Genomic DNA, 18,886 nt, shown 5'->3' on the forward strand with positions numbered 1-18,886 from the left:
AACTTCATTCGTTTGTTTAATTGGTCAGTAAAATTGAAATTAGTAATTTTCTATGGGGTTATTTTGTGAAAGTTATAAGCCAGATCATTGTTTGTGACAGACTGTTGTCCGGCTAGGCGCTTCTTCCCTTACGGTGTCAAACAAGGAGCGTTTAGGAGTCTTTTTGTTCCAAGTGGAGGGCTTGGGCGCTTTTATTTACTTACAAAAGCGTATTTTCTCACCGGTCTCAAAGAGTCCAACTGTTAGATGGAAGTGAGGACTTTCACGATTGACGAAAGGCATTAGGAGTAATCCTTGCTCACTGAAGTCGGCAGTATTTGAGGCTGGGGTCCTATATATATTTATATTTATTTACTCGGTGCTCTGGTCCATGCTGGCGTTGGTCGCTGGGGATTTCGGTTGTGATCGATCCACATCTAAGTAAAGTTGATCGCAGCTGGGTCTCTCATGTGGCTGGTACTGGTGTGTCCTAGAATACTGGATATATACACGGATAGGGCGATCTACTCTCTGCTACCCTAGCCCGCGGGCAAGAGCAGAGGGGGGGATAAGAACACAAGCCTATAGGTTGCCTATCTCAGCTTCGCTGGCTGAACTGTACAGCTTATGGTAGGGATACACTTGTGCATATTTTGAACACAAGATCTATGGTAAGTGAGGGTCTGTGTTTCAGATATGTTAGAGTAGGGAAAACGATAGGACTAGGGTAAAGTCACACACTATTTCTATGAAAGTAGAATTCTTTTATGATTGGTCCTAAATTATAATTGGTCAACGTGTATTGTGGAGAAATAATTGAACTATTACTATTTATATGGTTTAAATGGACTTTAAATGTGGTGTTTACTATCTTAAAATATGTGGTAAAACTGGTAATTTATAAAATCTCTTATTACTTAATTTATTTGAGTGAAATTAATAATTGTGGTAGCAATTTCTGATCTTTCGGTGTGGCTGCGGGACACTTAGTGTTGCTAACTAGTTTTTCAAGGTAAATTCTATCAAATTGGCTAGGGAAACAAACTATTCTTTGGAATAAAAAGCATAGGTTTGTTATAGGGCCCAGTGGCATGCGAGCGCCGTCCACTGATGGAAAGTCTAAAGCTTAGAAAAGTTTGACTTACTTATTTCTTATAAAAGTTAGCAACTGCTCGGTGTTTCGATAAAACATTAGAAAGATCGAGAAGTTATGGTCTATTAGCAGTATTGGGGAACGGGGGGTTTAGCTAGGGACAAGAAACAAAACAAAAAGGGGGTTAGTTTGTAGATAGATAGCCCTTCAGGCTTACTTGCTTAGGATCCTGATAAAGTGGTTTGATCAGGTCAGGGGTCCCATACCGAATCGCAAGCCCTTGCCCAAACCGGGACCACTAATAAGGCGTAGCGGATGATTACCAAAATATTTTTTAATATTTATTTCATGTATGTTTCACTCACTAACTTTTATACTAAAAATTTCTTCATCACGTCATTAATTTTCTCACATATAACTTTCTAGGCTTAAATCTGATAAAATACTCTTCTATAACACTATGTTATTATGCTACAATAACCTTTATTCTTTTTTAAAATATAAATAAATAAAATTTTAAAAATTAGTCAAAAATACAGCTGATACTCATTAAAGGATCTAGGTTATCGCGGTTCACATCGAAGGGTTCTACTTATTCACGCTAGACGATCACAAGGCCAAATTTACGGGGTATATTTAAAGGGGGGTTAACTATACTGTTGATTAGTCAAGTAAGTAAGTAAATAAGTAAGGTGAGCGGAGGTTTAGTTACATTTGGTTCCGTGACCAAGGGATCTAAGATGTGCTCTGTAGAACACATCTTGGATACCAAGGTTTACAAATAAATAATAGGAAGTAGCCGTTGCAAGGTTACTTTTGGTGCCGAGCAACCAGAATTTTAATTACCTTATTTTATTAGCCTTACCAGGCTACATTTGTTGTTGTGAAAACGAGTGGGTGTGCTGTATTTCTGACTTATTTCATCTCTAAATAAAACTCATATACCTAATATTTTTATTCAATCGCTATTTCATAAAAACAAAAATAACTTTATCGTTAATAAACACGTCTGTAGTATTTTCTTCCATTGTTAATTCTTGCCGCGTTCCGAGCGAAGTCATGCATCAGTATAGAACCAATGATATTTTCGTTTTCCTTTGGTACCTGAAAAATAAAAAAAATAAAAATTAAAATAGCGTAGTAAACCTAGACAAAATCGATTTCTAGGAAATTAGCTCATAATCGTAGTGGTTGAATTAAACATCGTCCCGATTAGGCCATTTGATTTGCATTGCTACGTAGCAATTATTGGCATTGGTGCATCTTGACGTTCCCTTGCGCCTGTGCGTAATACTATTATTTATTCTGTGTCTTAATGTATGTTTTATGGCTGTTGTATAGGCAGGGCAAGTACTGGAAATACTAGGTACTTATATAGAAAATACCCATGTATCTAAAATAATAGGAAGCGCGGAGCTGTAGCACTTTAGAAGAGTTTGCCACCTCGTGACCGGAATTGGAAACATAAGTGTGTACACAATGTACAATAGTAATAGAATTTCATGTTAAAACAAATAGTTCTCTATATGCCCAGTACATTTTCTTAGCAGGTTCTGCCATCTTCAGGGTTATTTTGAAAGCTAACATCACGTTTGCACTTCACACCGGAGATCGGATAGCTTCGATGCTGTTTTATATAGTCTATGAACACTCTGATGATATACATATTCCTAGCAGGCTTGTTATACAGAATTTCATTCATAGGCAGGATAACTACAGTCTAGATGTAAGGTTATTTTCCTAAAATAATCTAGGATACCTAAGCCCTAGATTTAAGACCTAGTAATACAAGAAGATAGGCTCTAGTCTAATGGCTATGGGGGCGCGATTATTCATTGTCGCGCTGAAGTACAATATTATATGGGGCGCCCCGCCATTTTTCTATGAATACTGAATAGCTACACGCATGTTATACTATGACAGTACATCCTTCGATGGATGGTTTGTTTGCATTTCAGTTGTAACTCTATAATCTAAAATTTGGCTGACAGGATTTCATACATCATACAATAATTTGGCATATTGTTTGTACGGTTTGTACCAAATATTGTCACTGTAGTGCAGCCATGAGAAGAACAGGTTTCTGTCTGTTAAGATATAGGTATTAATAATATTAGGACTAATTTAAGTTCATTAGCTTATAAGTCATCATATATTTTCATATTACATCCGTAGTAAACAAGCATACGTCCCTCTTGATGGTGAGAGGTCACCGTAGCCTATGTCTGCCAATTATTTCAATAAATTAAATCCACTGTACGAATTTCAACTTTCTATACGTATATATTTTTACTGTAGTAATACAAATAAGTATGTATGTATAAACAAGATTTTCAATAGCTTCATATGACATGAGTTCGTTATCTCACATGATAAGCTGTAGGCTAGTCTAAAATAGTAAGTGTAAAACCATACAATCATTATGTTCGGTAGATTGTGTACACAGCTTTTATACAATATTACACAAGTCAGGAGTATGCCAACATACTGTACTTCATTACAACCATGTCAAACATATCCTACGAAATATTAGCATTACCAGCATCTGGGAGGTCGTACCTCGCCATACCTTAACTCCATCACTGCTTGCTCATTGTCACAATTGCTCAAATAATTTTATGAAAATTGATTGAAACTTGTAATATTCCTGTTAAGTAGGCATAGATAATAAGCACCATTACTACTATAAAACCATATTTTACTGAGGTTCAGAAATCGTATGTAGTATGTGGTACGCAGTAGGAATGTAAACTTACCTAACATGACCAGGTCCGATCTGATTGTCGGATTACTTTGTGGTCAGTAACGTTGAACGAGCTGGTAGTGCAGATCAGCGAGACTGAAAGGAAATAGTCAGACATTAGAAATGTTCATATATTATAAGAAAGAAAAGGGTTTAGTTTTAGAGTTAGGTTCTGCCAAATAGGGTTCAATATTATTTCATTTATCTACTCACGGGGGCGCGTCCCTTAATTTTGGAACTAAGACACGCCCGTGAGAAATATTGTGTCAGAAAATACAAAGTATACAGCAAAATTTACAAAAAAAAAAAAATATTAAAAAGTTTGAGAACCTCTGCCTTGCAGTTCATAACTACATGAGTTAGTACATAAATAAGTTAGTAAGAAGTTTGCTTAGCCAATAAAATGAGGATGAGTCAGTTAAGTTTGATTTTTACCCGGTAGCTCATGCCTCGCCGTCTTGCATACTTCGCTTAAATTTTCTAGATATAATATTAAGGCCATGAGCTGCTCACTTTTAAAATTTAATAATTAGAATGTGTTATTATAATATAACATAGTACCTTTCATCTATATGAAGACAGTAGATATATGAAAGAAGGACCGGGCTGAAGCGGTGACTCCCGAGTAAAACTGAAATTGAAGATATGAAGGGGTTAGTTAAAATAGGGGATTAATTTTAGAAAACTTAGTTATAAGTATCACTAAGATCGCCTATTTTCTATCTAGGGCATTCATGGTTCAGAAAAAAAAAAGGAACGACCATATCCATTTTTCTAAGTAATGTAAAATTTCCTGCCGAGTCGTTTTACTCACTGAGTAGGGTTAATCAAGTCTAAAAGTAGCCTTTGGTGGCAATAATTTTTGTACTTACTTGGGAATTGTGCTAAGACGGAGTACAGTCCATAAAAAGACACACCGGAAAATTCCTCAGTCCACCTGCACATTGCCGACAGCTGGTTGATGTTCTTCAATGATGATAATCCATTTCATATACTGAAAATTGATACATACACTATTTAAACTTAATGTAGCAGAAATAAAATCTATGCTAAGTCTGGATTTTTAGTCTACATAATTTTATTTAAGTATCAGACGTCAAGTTTTATCTTTGAAAAATACAAAATTAAAGTTTGGACAAGATTCAATGCCTATTTTTAAATGCCATGACATTCGTTTGAAGTCCTACAAATATTATTTTCCATAGCCCATAAGCCAGCGCTTCAGAAAAATAATTGAGAAGTATATATGTTGGTACGGAAACAACGTTACAATTTCCAAGTACAGTTAGGTAGCCTAGATCAAATAAATTAGTCGAACATATTTTTAATGCTTACCGTTTAACCAAGGTATGTTCAGTTTCTATAAATATTGATTTCCATAAATTTGTGGCAGATGTGTAGAAATATCGGGCATTGTAAACTTTCCAGAGAAATTCCAATTAGATGTTGAAACTGAAAAATCGAACAACCATGTAAACCTCATTGAAAGTAACAAATATATTTTGTTAGTTAGGCCTATTTCACGTACATTTAGATCCTCTTAGGGAATGTGAAAGTCAGAAAGTAACGTGGGAAATTTACTAATCATTAACTTATCTGACGACAGAACAATGAAATAAGCAACATTTCACCATATATATTCGGTCTAGTCGTTGTAGTTCGCAAGTATGTTCTGCCGGGTTTCGAAAACAACGACTTGTTTGAAAACACATCAAATAATAAAACAAAAGCTTACCTTTCTTGCAAAGCTGCTTTTGGAGAAGGCAATTGTTCACTTTATTAGTAGAGACATGGCCCGTTAAGACATCCTTTGCATGGGCTGTTTGCTCAGATCATGAGTATGAGCACTAGATTCTTCTATTATCTTGATGAGAAACACAACAAAACACATGTCCATTGCATTGCATTCACTAAATGTCATGTCAATTTCATAACCTCACTCTCGCTATCGGAAAATTACATTGCAATTGCAGTTCGGAGTTCAGTTTGATAAAACAAGATCACTTTGTCGGCATTCGGCAATATTATTTGAGAGTAACGCGTGTTTAGGGCAAATAATGTTTTGTTTGCATTTTCTTACTTAAAGGACAAATGACAAAATGGCGAATATGGACGGCACATGACCGGCGTCGGCGCCGAATTGCCTGTCGTATTGTTTAAGCAGATTAAAATAAAGCGAATATTTAAATAATTCTAGTTGTAGATCACGTAATTAATAATGAGCTAAAGAAAACAAAAACGGATCTGCCATTTTTTCGCGAACAAGCGGATTAGCGGTAAGCATGACATAGATTAGAGAAAATAATTTAACCACAGATAACATATATCTTCGCCAAAAGGTGTTCTATCGGTGACATTACACAAACTATCATTGTTTTTAAGTTGGTACGCTTGATCGGTCATACAATTTTCGACAAAAGATATTCAGTAATTCAGTAATTTATTGTCCGGTGTTGTCATTTACAAAACTTTACTTCATTTTTCTCTACTTCATTATAGTAAAATTAATACAATAGATGTATTTAAATACAAAAGATTTTGTTAATTTAATTTTCTATTGCTTAAATCACATCAAACTATTCAAGTTGTGTAGATTTTGAACGGTATTTTGTAAATAGGGCCTAACACATGTCCCCTTACAAGTGCGGTCCGACCGTCTGTTAGATCCTTAAAGAATCTCACAATATATTTTTAATGTGGTCACACTTTTGTAAACCGATGCGCACACGCGATTTCCTACGCATTGACAAATTTACACGATAGTTTTCGTTCGATTTCATTAAATTATGAAAAAAAAAAAAATCAATTATATATTTCTAATAACTAGTCAAATATTTGAACATTATGATAGGCTAAATTTATGATATCAAATAATTGTTTTGTTGATTTAATGTTTGTGACTACTAAAAACACATTAGTGTGTTTACAATGAAAATACGCCCATGAGGACAATTGTAAAAGAAAAAAAAAACGGTTAAGGATGACAATATTGACAGTGACAGTTCCTTACGAAAAAAAAAATCTGAGCGCGAAGTTATTAAATTTTATTTAAGAAAACCGATTTCACTGAAATTATAGTGTTATGTAGCTTCAAATAATTAGTGTAATTGATAGTGTAGGAGCACGTGTGATTTTTAGTGACGTCTTATTATCACACGAAGAGAAATATGAGGGTTAATTACGGTGCGAAACAAAAGCCGGCTAATTTGAGGTTAGGTTGGATACATTACGGATTTGTAAAAAGAAAATAATGTAAGTTAGTTCAAACTCAGTGAATATGCATTTGTTTTATCCGTACAAGTGGTTTGTAGCGTTATCTCGCCGTCGCAAGGGACAAAAGTGAGTGTCGTCGTAACATATTGGTTACGATCGAAAATTGTGTTTGACGATTGTTCTAAAAAAAAATGCAGATTGTATGTGAAAAGGAAGTGTTTAAAATAGTTATTATATAGCATCAGTGAAGTGCAATGGTGAATAGTGGTGATCAGTGTTTAAAATTCTGCAAGAAAAATGCACAAAGCAAGTGAGTACAAATACAAACAAATATTACCTAGTATTTATCGAAACAGTGATTGATTGTGTATGATTTTTAGAATCTGATTGTATATGACATTTTATTACATATTATTCCTTCTTATTACATACAATTTTACGGAAATAGTGCGCTGAAAACACTTCAAATTTCAACAATATTGATTATTTTAGATTTCAAATGTGATTTGTATCTTAGAAAAGTTTTAATTTGTGATAAGAGTATTCATTACATATTATTTCATGTTCGTGAATTAAGTAAAACAAAATGTTTCAAGTAAACTTAAACTTTACATAAAATAATTGGGAATTTATAAAATACCTTCGTCCGTTAGTTATTTGATGGCTAAATTCGACCGGATCCTTAATTCGTTCGTAGCTCAGGCAGTTTAGGGGTGGACTAATGTATGGGACGGTACATGCGACGGTGGGTTCGAATCTTACTTTTGCTTCACTTTTTGTAATTTTATTTTGAAATACCATTTTATTTTGTTTTATATTTACGACTTTGTTTTGTTTATTATTTTCAAAAAATAAAAATAAAATTTTTTTTTTTTTTTGTAAATCATTTTAAAATTGAATGAAGGTGGTTTTTACAACAAGTTTTAGGGAGTAGTTAATGTTACTAATGTGGTATTTCATTATTTACAATTCAAGTGAGAGATATTTTTGGAAAACTGGAAGCAGGTTGTATTCCTCAAAAACTTGCCATTTATTGTATAAATAAGGAGTCGACTTTGGAGATGAAGAAAATATTGATTAGTTTTGCTGTGTTCAAATGACTGGATCTTCTGTGATTATGCTGATTGTGATCAAGTCTGCAGCGTGTCTTCGGAAGAGATTTCATGGTGTCCTGGGTTATGACACCGACTGAGAAGAGAATAGTTTGGAAAATTTTGAAATATTACCAGGAGGCCAGCAGGATTTAACCATCATCATTAGCTACTCAAGAACCCATCATAGAACTAGCCAAGTATGAAGGAGAAAAAAGGAAGAGAGACACCTTTGACCAAGTTCCTCAACCCATTGTCGTGTTTGTTAACAATTTGCTAAGTTTGCTGCAACTGCAAATGCCATGAAGAAGGAATAATTTGTCTGAGGTTACAAAACTTTTGGGGCATGTTATACAATATTGAAAACATAGAATAGGACAATACAAGTTTTAAGCTCGTTTCAAGAAAAATTCATTATTTTGTTATATTATTATCTAATCAAATAAAAGTATTTTGAACCTACTTATGACATCATTTTGTATTTTATCATAAGGCAATTAAAACCAAAATAAAATTTTGCAGATAGTTTGAAAAAAAAAGGAATATATTTTATCAAAACCACATCAAATTTGATGTTACATTATATTTTACAAAAAATATCAAAACCATATCAAAATTAAGGATACATCATATTTTGCGGGAAAAAATTGAAAATATGAAAACCACTTCAAAACTGCAATTACTTTTTTTTTGCAAAATTGTATTATGCGTTTATTATGAACATTACATGATGTGTAATGTAAATTTTATGAGTACATTGGTTACAAGTCAATGACTTCTTAGTAAAGAATGTTTATTTATTGCGGCATACTTATGTGGTACATTATTATTTTTCTTTCTTATCATCATCATCATTATCATTATTTTAAATGCGTCATGAGTTCTTCAAAATTTTATTGAGATGCAGTGTTATTATTATAGGGGTGGTAGAAGTCAAAATTTTGACTAAAATTAATTTTATTTCTATAGTGATCTGTGTGATAAAGGGCCTTATTGGCTAGCCCATCGTAAAGTTTCACTGTCATTTAGTAGTTTCATTCCTAGGATTATAAAGTGGTGTATGGTGGATGTAAATCTATAATACGGATTTTTTTTTTATTATCTAGATAAAGAAGTCGGTTCATTATGTGGACAACAATTTTTTTTTAAATTTTTTTTGTATAGAGAATGTATTGAACATTCATTGTATGGTTGGATTCTTTTAATATAATCATAATTGGACATATAGTATCTAGTCTACCTGGGGTAGACATTAGAAAATTCAGAGCGGTGGATAAGCTATTTTTCATTTTAGTTATTACAGTTAGCAGTGATATTTATTATTTATGCGTTATCATTTATTACATTATATAGGGTGGTATACTGTACGATATCGGTAATCACCAGTGCAGATCCTCGTTCCTAAGCATAACTTGGTCAGTATTTTATCCTACAAAGATCGGAGTAGGGAGGGCCACTATTTTGTTTAAGTGACTGTACTTACTTTTATAAATTTTTTGCATTTTATGCTATCAATTTTGCATTATGAACTGTAAAAAAAAAAAAAAAAAACAACAAAGACAGGGAAATTGAAAGTAGGCTAGTGTTCTTACAGTAATTGACTCTAGTTAAAATGTGACCATAAAATATAATATTTTGTTTCGTACGAACATTTTATTTTTAGTATGTGCATCAAACTATTTCCACACATTGTCAAATTGTTTGCGGTTAATAAATACTTTGTAAAAATGAAATATAGACGTATAAAATGAAACCTATCATAAATAAATTGAAATTTTCTTTGCCTTCGAGTCAGGGTAGAGTGGAGTAAAATGGGATACGTGAATTTTGAAGTTATTATGTTATTTTATTTCCATTTTTATTCTTTATTTTGATTACTTTTAAGAGCGTTGGCTTTCTGTTGAGATCGAGTGAAAGAGCGAATGAGGAAGTAAGAATGGTTACATTGTGTGTGTGTGTGTGAATAATTTAGAGATGATGAATGTTTATAGATGTAAGAATGTTTTGAATGGGATGAATGACTGAATGATGTGTGTCTTGAATGTATTTTTTATGAATGAGTGGATTGATATAGACAGACAGCGCTGGAAAGTGGTCAAAACTAGTTTGGTCGGAATTTGCGGGGAATAAACAGCGGGGGGAATTTTGGGAACACATTAGTCATAAAAAGCTTATTGGTTAGGTTAAAATCCATTGGATTCGACCCATTTCAAGGGTAGTTTTTCGTGATTACTACTCACAAGGTAATAAGACCCATACTGAATCCACACACCTCATCTTGAATGGGATGTATTTGACAATCGACATATTTAAGGGCCAAATCGTCTAGTGAGAACGAGGCTCTTTTCAATATTTGGTTCCTTGTTATGTGTTCAAATATGTGAAGTTTAGTATCATCAAATCATTTCTTTATTTGATCAAGGATGTGGTACCAAGTTGAGGTACATGCTTATGTCATTTAAGGTTTGTTTTATAAAAAAAAAAAAACACATCCAAACAAATCTTAAGTCAGTATATTTTATTCAAGTATGAGACATGCGCCAAAACATGTGGCTGGAGTGATTAGGTAGAAAAATTGGTTTGAGTTCCGACAATGGAGATTGAAGGCTCTGGACTTATAATGAGAGCTCTAAAGGTTTCTTCGTAATTGCGTGGGAAGTTATTGTGAACTCGTTGAAATTATTACGATAATTATTCCGGTCCAACAGTGTGGATGGAATGAATATTCGCCGCGACCGGGGAACGAGCTAGCAAGAACGGGTTAATAGGACCTATCAGATTCACAACCTGGTATCCCTGGCGATGCGTGGACTCTGAGAAAGGGGTTATCATGGTTCATTGTCGAGATTCTGATGAGCTGATTTCAAAACTGAGTCGCTAGCAGTTGCATAGTATTGGAATACACACTACACGATTAGAAATGGGGGGATATTTCCGACTGATCTAGAGATATTTTTCTTTTATTCTTTTATTCAGTTTTATTGCTTCTTTTGCTAGATCAGATTGCATTTTTTTACAAAACTACTTTGTATTTTAAAAAAAAGTCAATCTTGGGGGCGAGTTGTAACAGAACAAGCGTCTATGACGAGGAAATGGACTCGTTATTACATATAAAACTTACGGCGAATCAACTTTTCCTTGACCAACTATTTGGTGCATATTTTCTTTGGGATTTCATTGGATATTTTAACAAATAATATCTGTGATGTTTAATCACATGTATAGTCACGTCTTCACTCATAAAATTCACTATTATTTGATGCAAAACAGGTTGGAAAAACGTATTTATCAACAAACTACGTTCACATGGACGGAATACTGACACTGACAGTTGTCAGCTGCGTAACGTTCCGATATTATGTCTGGATTTCATTTACAAGTCAAAGAAATAATAATGACTAATATTGGTTATTATGCTTCCTGAGTATATCATTCAATGTAACATTTAGTAACAGATAAAATATTTCATTGCGAAATTACTTACAAAATAAATAAGAATGTTCCACAAAATAATATTTACGTAAAAATATTTGCGAATCGCTCCACTATTGGACTACATAGGTATCAATATCAATAGCTCTGTCTCTCTCTAAAACACGTGTACTCGGCACGTGTTGATAAGCAAACATCCGCGTGTTAATCGTGAACTCTAATGCATAGGGCATAAGACTTAGTAAACAAAGCACACGATTGAGTAGCCATCTTGTCGGAAGTCCGATGTCAGAAGTCGAATGTCAGAAGTCGGAAGTCGGATGTCAGAAGTCGGAAGTCGAATGTCAGAAGTCAGAAGTCAGAAGTCAGAAGTCAGAAGTCAGAAGTCGGAAGTCGGAAGTCGGAGATAGAATCTATAAAAGGGTCGGAGCGAGCCGATGCGCGTCATTCTTAAAATATCTACAAGACTAACAGTGTCTCTGGCTTTCGTGTGTTATACTGGTGAGTGAAGTTGTTCTGCTATTATTTCTCTGTTTGTTTTTACTTGGAAATTATTCTAAGTGATTGTAAACTTTGAAATTGTGTCTCTGTTTGATTGTGCGGGGACAATATCGTCGTACAGTTGAACCTAGACCTGTGGTGGAGTTGCTTTACCGTCAGTTGTGGGGTTATTTTAGTGTTCTATTTATAGTGTAGTGTTACATTTAAATTGATGTGTATAGTGAAGTTTTCTGTGCTTTGTTTCATGAGTGCCGTCAAGCAATACAAAGACTGGGTCGATGTATGGCTGGTGCTTGGAGATAAGTCTGTGTTTGGTTTTGTAGGGAGTAATTCTTGCAAAACTAGGCTTAGATTATAGCACGTAAAGGAAACTTCATTCGTTTGTTTAATTGGTCAGTAAAATTGAAATTAGTAATTTTCTATGGGGTTATTTTGTGAAAGTTATAAGCCAGATCATTGTTTGTGACAGACTGTTGTCCGGCTAGGCGCTTCTTCCCTTACGGTGTCAAACAAGGAGCGTTTAGGAGTCTTTTTGTTCCAAGTGGAGGGCTTGGGCGCTTTTATTTACTTACAAAAGCGTATTTTCTCACCGGTCTCAAAGAGTCCAACTGTTAGATGGAAGTGAGGACTTTCACGATTGACGAAAGGCATTAGGAGTAATCCTTGCTCACTGAAGTCGGCAGTATTTGAGGCTGGGGTCCTATATATATTTATATTTATTTACTCGGTGCTCTGGTCCATGCTGGCGTTGGTCGCTGGGGATTTCGGTTGTGATCGATCCACATCTAAGTAAAGTTGATCGCAGCTGGGTCTCTCATGTGGCTGGTACTGGTGTGTCCTAGAATACTGGATATATACACGGATAGGGCGATCTACTCTCTGCTACCCTAGCCCGCGGGCAAGAGCAGAGGGGGGGATAAGAACACAAGCCTATAGGTTGCCTATCTCAGCTTCGCTGGCTGAACTGTACAGCTTATGGTAGGGATACACTTGTGCATATTTTGAACACAAGATCTATGGTAAGTGAGGGTCTGTGTTTCAGATATGTTAGAGTAGGGAAAACGATAGGACTAGGGTAAAGTCACACACTATTTCTATGAAAGTAGAATTCTTTTATGATTGGTCCTAAATTATAATTGGTCAACGTGTATTGTGGAGAAATAATTGAACTATTACTATTTATATGGTTTAAATGGACTTTAAATGTGGTGTTTACTATCTTAAAATATGTGGTAAAACTGGTAATTTATAAAATCTCTTATTACTTAATTTATTTGAGTGAAATTAATAATTGTGGTAGCAATTTCTGATCTTTCGGTGTGGCTGCGGGACACTTAGTGTTGCTAACTAGTTTTTCAAGGTAAATTCTATCAAATTGGCTAGGGAAACAAACTATTCTTTGGAATAAAAAGCATAGGTTTGTTATAGGGCCCAGTGGCATGCGAGCGCCGTCCACTGATGGAAAGTCTAAAGCTTAGAAAAGTTTGACTTACTTATTTCTTATAAAAGTTAGCAACTGCTCGGTGTTTCGATAAAACATTAGAAAGATCGAGAAGTTATGGTCTATTAGCAGTATTGGGGAACGGGGGTTTAGCTAGGGACAAGAAACAAAACAAAAAGGGGTTAGTTTGTAGATAGATAGCCCTTCAGGCTTACTTGCTTAGGATCCTGATAAAGTGGTTTGATCAGGTCAGGGGTCCCATACCGAATCGCAAGCCCTTGCCCAAACCGGGACCACTAATAAGGCGTAGCGGATGATTACCAAAATATTTTTTAATATTTATTTCATGTATGTTTCACTCACTAACTTTTATACTAAAAATTTCTTCATCACGTCATTAATTTTCTCACATATAACTTTCTAGGCTTAAATCTGATAAAATACTCTTCTATAACACTATGTTATTATGCTACAATAACCTTTATTCTTTTTTAAAATATAAATAAATAAAATTTTAAAAATTAGTCAAAAATACAGCTGATACTCATTAAAGGATCTAGGTTATCGCGGTTCACATCGAAGGGTTCTACTTATTCACGCTAGACGATCACAAGGCCAAATTTACGGGGTATATTTAAAGGGGGGTTAACTATACTGTTGATTAGTCAAGTAAGTAAGTAAATAAGTAAGGTGAGCGGAGGTTTAGTTACACATCGCACTATTTGTAAGTGCGATATCCGGACGGCCTGATACACAGAACACCCCACTAGAAGCCAAATGCAAGCGATATTGTTCGAGACGCAAATCACCAATCCTTGCGGGGTGAGGCGGGCGCGCACGGTGCTGCCATTGGTCGTTTCAAATAATGGCGCGCCTTTATGATTAGCAGTAGGGATGGGAATGGGACATGTCTATTATAGACAATGGTACCGGTACCAGTACTGTGGTGAATTTGTTTTGCAACAAATTATAATATTATAATTAAATTATAATAAGGCCTAGTTACCCTTCGGGTTGGAAGGTCAGATGGCAGTCGCTTTCATAAAACTAGTGCCTACGCCAAATCTTGGTAGTAGTTTCCAAAGCAGACCCCAGGCTCCCATGAGCCGTGGCGAATGCCGATGCCGGGATAACGCAAGGAGGATGATAATTGTGATAGCATCTCAATAAAAATCATTCTAGTAACTAATAACTAAACTGTGCATTTTTACTTACGTTTACTAAGTTAAATTACCAACTAAATATTCTAAACTAATCAACGAACTAAATACCACTAAAGACTCTACAGATTCTAGATAATGATTCACTATTACAAATCTGCTTTCTTTTATATTTCATAAAATAGTAGCACATGGTACGAACGGCAGTACGAAGTTCCCGCAACAGACATAAACTAACATGGCCCCATGCCTAGTCGTTTACGTGAAAGGGATAGCATATCACATTGTTAACTCGGTAAAGAGGGATGGACGCGCCTCGGCGCCGCTCAGCACAACCATATTGACCAGTATAAATGAACTCCGCGGACAATAAACAATATTCAACAAAATAATTAATTTGACTTAACTGTGGAATGTTGTTCCATCTTTTTTACATGTAGAAGTGTTAGAAGACTTGCCACACCACTTTATGCTGTAAGAGACCATTGTTTGCAACCAAAATTGATTATTTAAGATTTTTTCCCGAGCGGACACGGACACTGTTAGCGGGTCGTATACTTGGGCGCTACTGATCGGTGTCGCACGCGTTCAAACTTTTATAAACCTGATTTGTCGTATGCTTGGTGACCGCGAGTCGCCCTGTAAGGGCCATCTTGTTGTATTGATCTGTGGCCTGATATTTTTTCGTCTATCGCGCGACCATGCTTCCCGTGCTGGATATAACAAATAGGATTGTGATTTGTGATCATTTATTACCCCAAATAACATATTTAACAGCACAATCACGATTCTAAACGAGTGATCCCACTACGAAATTTGAAAACGTCTACCGAAAAAACTGATTTGTTTTAAGTATAAACTGGTGTAGAAACTCTAGGTCCATGGGGCCCCAGCGCGAACAAGTTGTTCACAGAAATCGCGAAGCGTCTGGTTGAGGTAACTGGTGACCGAAGAGCTGGCGACTTCCTCGCACAACGTATCAGCATTGCGATACAGCGAGGAAATGTCGCCAGTATCCTTGGTACAATGCCTCAAGGGCCTATTTTAGACATTAGCTAGCTTTTAAGTTTAGTCTTAGTTTCTTATATAATTATGTAAATATGTTCATGTAAATAAAGAGAATTATCAGTATAAAAAAACATATTTTAAAATATTATATTATGATTAACTAGCTTAAGATATGTTCTTTTAGAAACATTATCAGTTTTTTAATAATCACTTAAGTATAGTTTCATTATAGTTTTGAATGAAAAATGTTACATTTTGCAAAAAACGCTCTTCTTTAGGAATAAGGCCTCTTAACCTTGGTTGATTCCGTTTCGCGCTACTTAGATAGAGGGATGCAGGTGGACGTGCTGTACTTTGATTTAAAAAAAGCCTTTGATCGCGTAGATAACGACGTACTCTTAAGCAAATTATGCAGCATTGGTTTCTCGCCTAAACTGCTTTGCCTTTTTGCTAGTTATCTACGTGATAGACGGCAATATGTGCAGCACAGATGCTTTGTGTCGAGTGCCTACCCCACCCGTTCCGGGGTCAGTCAGGGCTCTATTCTGGGTCCTCTGCTCTTTGGTGTTATGGTCAATGATCTTGCCTTGGTGCCTAAGCATGCGCAATGCCTACTCTATGCTGACGACCTGAAACTAATTTACAGGGTCCAGGAAGATTCTGACTTACAATCTTTACAAAGTGATATTGATCGGGTTTATGAATTGAGTCTTGTAAACAAACTTCTGAAACTTCAGTTCAATGTTGACAACTGTGCGGTTATGTTTTAGATTCCCACCTTAACTTTCATGAGTACATGACAATGCTTGCTGCAGACTGTTACCGCAGGCTTGGTTTTGTTGTCCGCAACGCCAAAGAATTTGACAATCCCAGGGACATAAAGCTTCTTTATACTACCCTGGTGAGAAGTAAGCTTGAGACAGCCTCAGCCGTTTGGAATCCCCATGAAGCGCCCTACATCCTGCTGCTCGAAAAGGTCCAAAAAACATTTTTGCGTTTCTTTTATAAAAAAATGTACGGGTATTACCGATTCTTGTACCCAACAAAATTCCTTTTGGGGACGTTGGGTTTCTTCTCATTAGAAGTTAGGCGTAATGTCGTGCTGATGTCTGTTGCATGTGGTATTTTGAAGGGGAGTCAGATTGCCCGGTTTTAGTATCCCAGCTGGTCCGTCTATTTGTTCTCTCTGTGACGAAATATGCTTTTCGTGAATGTAGGCACCCCTACTGGCGGTGCCGGCCGCTCGAACCGTGTTTTGCCGCAAGTAACCGCTAGTTCGTGCACTGCAAATAGTGAATGAGTTTTTAGACGTGGCACCTAATGTTGATATTCTTGCGAGCAGATGGGCGTTTATACGCGTTTATATCGCATTATACTCTAATTTGCTTCTGACATACGCATTATACAATAGTAGGGCAATTTTCACGTCACTGAATTGTGCGGCTGTTCTCATGATAAAATCTAACGTCTTGTTAGCCTTCTTGCAAATGCTTATGATGTGATCGTGCATGTTGAGCTTAGTATCCAACCCAATACCAAGATCTTGGATGGCGGAAACGTGCTCCAGCGGAACGCCAGAAAGATGGTAGCTCGCTGTGATCGGGTTTTTTGACCTAGTAAATGTGATGGCTTTACATTTCTTAGCGTTAAGCTCCAGCTTGTTCTTAGCGCTCCACCGTGACACTGTATCCACCATCTGCTGGAGAAAGTCGCAGTCCAAGGAACTATCTATTGGCAACATTAACTTGAGATCGTCAGCAAAGAGGAGAAAATGCGCCCCAACAATACTACTGCAAAGGTCGTTTACCATAATAAGAAACTGTGTCGGACCCAAGTTGCTCCCCTGGCTAACTCCCGAACGCGTATAATATTCTCTAGACCGGAAGTTCGACATTTGCACGTATTGGCTACGATCTTTCAAGTAATTAGCAAAAAACGACAAGAGCTTTGGGGTGAAACCGAGTGCTGCAAATTTCTGCAGTAGTACGTCATTGTCGACCAAGTCGAATGCCTTTTTGAAATCGAAGTATATCGCATCTACTTGGTGGTGCGAGTCCATCTTTTCCAACATGTAATCAAAAAAACAGATATGGTTCGTGGCAGTAGACCGGGCTATACGAGCGTCATGTTTTGATTTTGCTGTTTATTTAATATTTAATTTTGTGTTACTTGTTGTAATTTTTATTTAAAATTCACGGTGCTTTAGTTTTGTATACTGTCATACTGTGTAATTTTCTTTGTGTAAATAAATAAATAAATCTATTTAAATATTATTTGATCCTAGCGAAAAAACGTACAAAACTTTTATTGTAGCAAATTTTATGTTTGTTATTCCCGTTGAAGATTGATTTAGTTGTGGACCACCGTTTTCGAGTTATTTGCAAAAAACGGCTCGTGTAATCTATTTAAAATACTGTCCTACTAAAATATTGATCCTAACGAAAAATCTTACATAACGTTTCTTGTAGCAAATGTTATATAGATTATTTCTGTTTAATATTATTTCTGGTAATGATGAATGAATTTTTTTGATGTTATTAACAAAAAGCGGCCCATGTAATCTATTTCAAAATATGTACTTTCCAACTAAAATATTGATCCTAGCGAAAAAACGTATAGAACCTTTCTTAAAGGAAATTTTATGTAGATTTTATTCTCGTGAACATTTTATTTAGCTGTGGGCCACCGTTTACGAGGTATTTACAAAAAACGGCTAACGAAATCTATTTAAAAATATTTTCCAACTAAAATATTGATCCTAGCGAAAAATCTTATAGAACCTTTCTTGTAGGAAATTTTATGACGATTAATTCTGTATATCGTTATTTTTTGCTGTGAGCCACCGTTTTTGAGTTATCAACAAAAAGCGGCCCATTTTAAAATACTTTCCAAATAAAATATTGATTCTAGCGAAAAAACGTATACTTAGAACCTTTCTTGTAGGAAATCTTATGTAGATTTTTTTCTCGTGAACATTTTATTTAGCTGTAGGCCACCTTTTACGAGGTATTTACAAAAAACGGCCCATGAAATCTATTTAAAAATACTTCCCAACTAAAATATTGATCCTAGCGAAAAATATTATAGAACCTTTCTTGTAGGAAATATTATGAAGATTAATTCTGTGTAACATTAGTTTTGGCTGTGAGCCACCGATTTCAATCAATCAATTTCAAAAAATCAATAAATGATTGATTGATTGATTGATTTAGAGTTATTAACAAA

The 18,886-nt window shown here is 35.5% G+C and overlaps 1 protein-coding gene and 1 long non-coding RNA gene across 3 annotated transcripts in view; one reads left to right on the forward strand and one right to left on the reverse strand.

Moving 5' to 3' along the window:
- Positions 1–18,886, forward strand: part of LOC125231489 (low density lipoprotein receptor adapter protein 1-like) — a 71,932-nt gene that overhangs the window by 24,751 nt on the left and 28,295 nt on the right. The gene's annotated exons all lie outside the window — the stretch shown is intronic.
- Positions 1,996–5,645, reverse strand: LOC125231493. Its single transcript, XR_007177625.1, has 6 exons — positions 5,551–5,645; positions 5,151–5,267; positions 4,688–4,809; positions 4,377–4,446; positions 3,829–3,911; positions 1,996–2,176 (listed from the first exon to the last, which is right to left on the reverse strand). It is a non-coding gene; the product is annotated as an uncharacterized LOC125231493 (long non-coding RNA).

The sequence above is a fragment of the Leguminivora glycinivorella genome, chromosome 11 (genome assembly GCF_023078275.1).
Source record: "Leguminivora glycinivorella isolate SPB_JAAS2020 chromosome 11, LegGlyc_1.1, whole genome shotgun sequence".
In the NCBI taxonomy this organism is placed as follows: domain Eukaryota; kingdom Metazoa; phylum Arthropoda; class Insecta; order Lepidoptera; family Tortricidae; genus Leguminivora; species Leguminivora glycinivorella.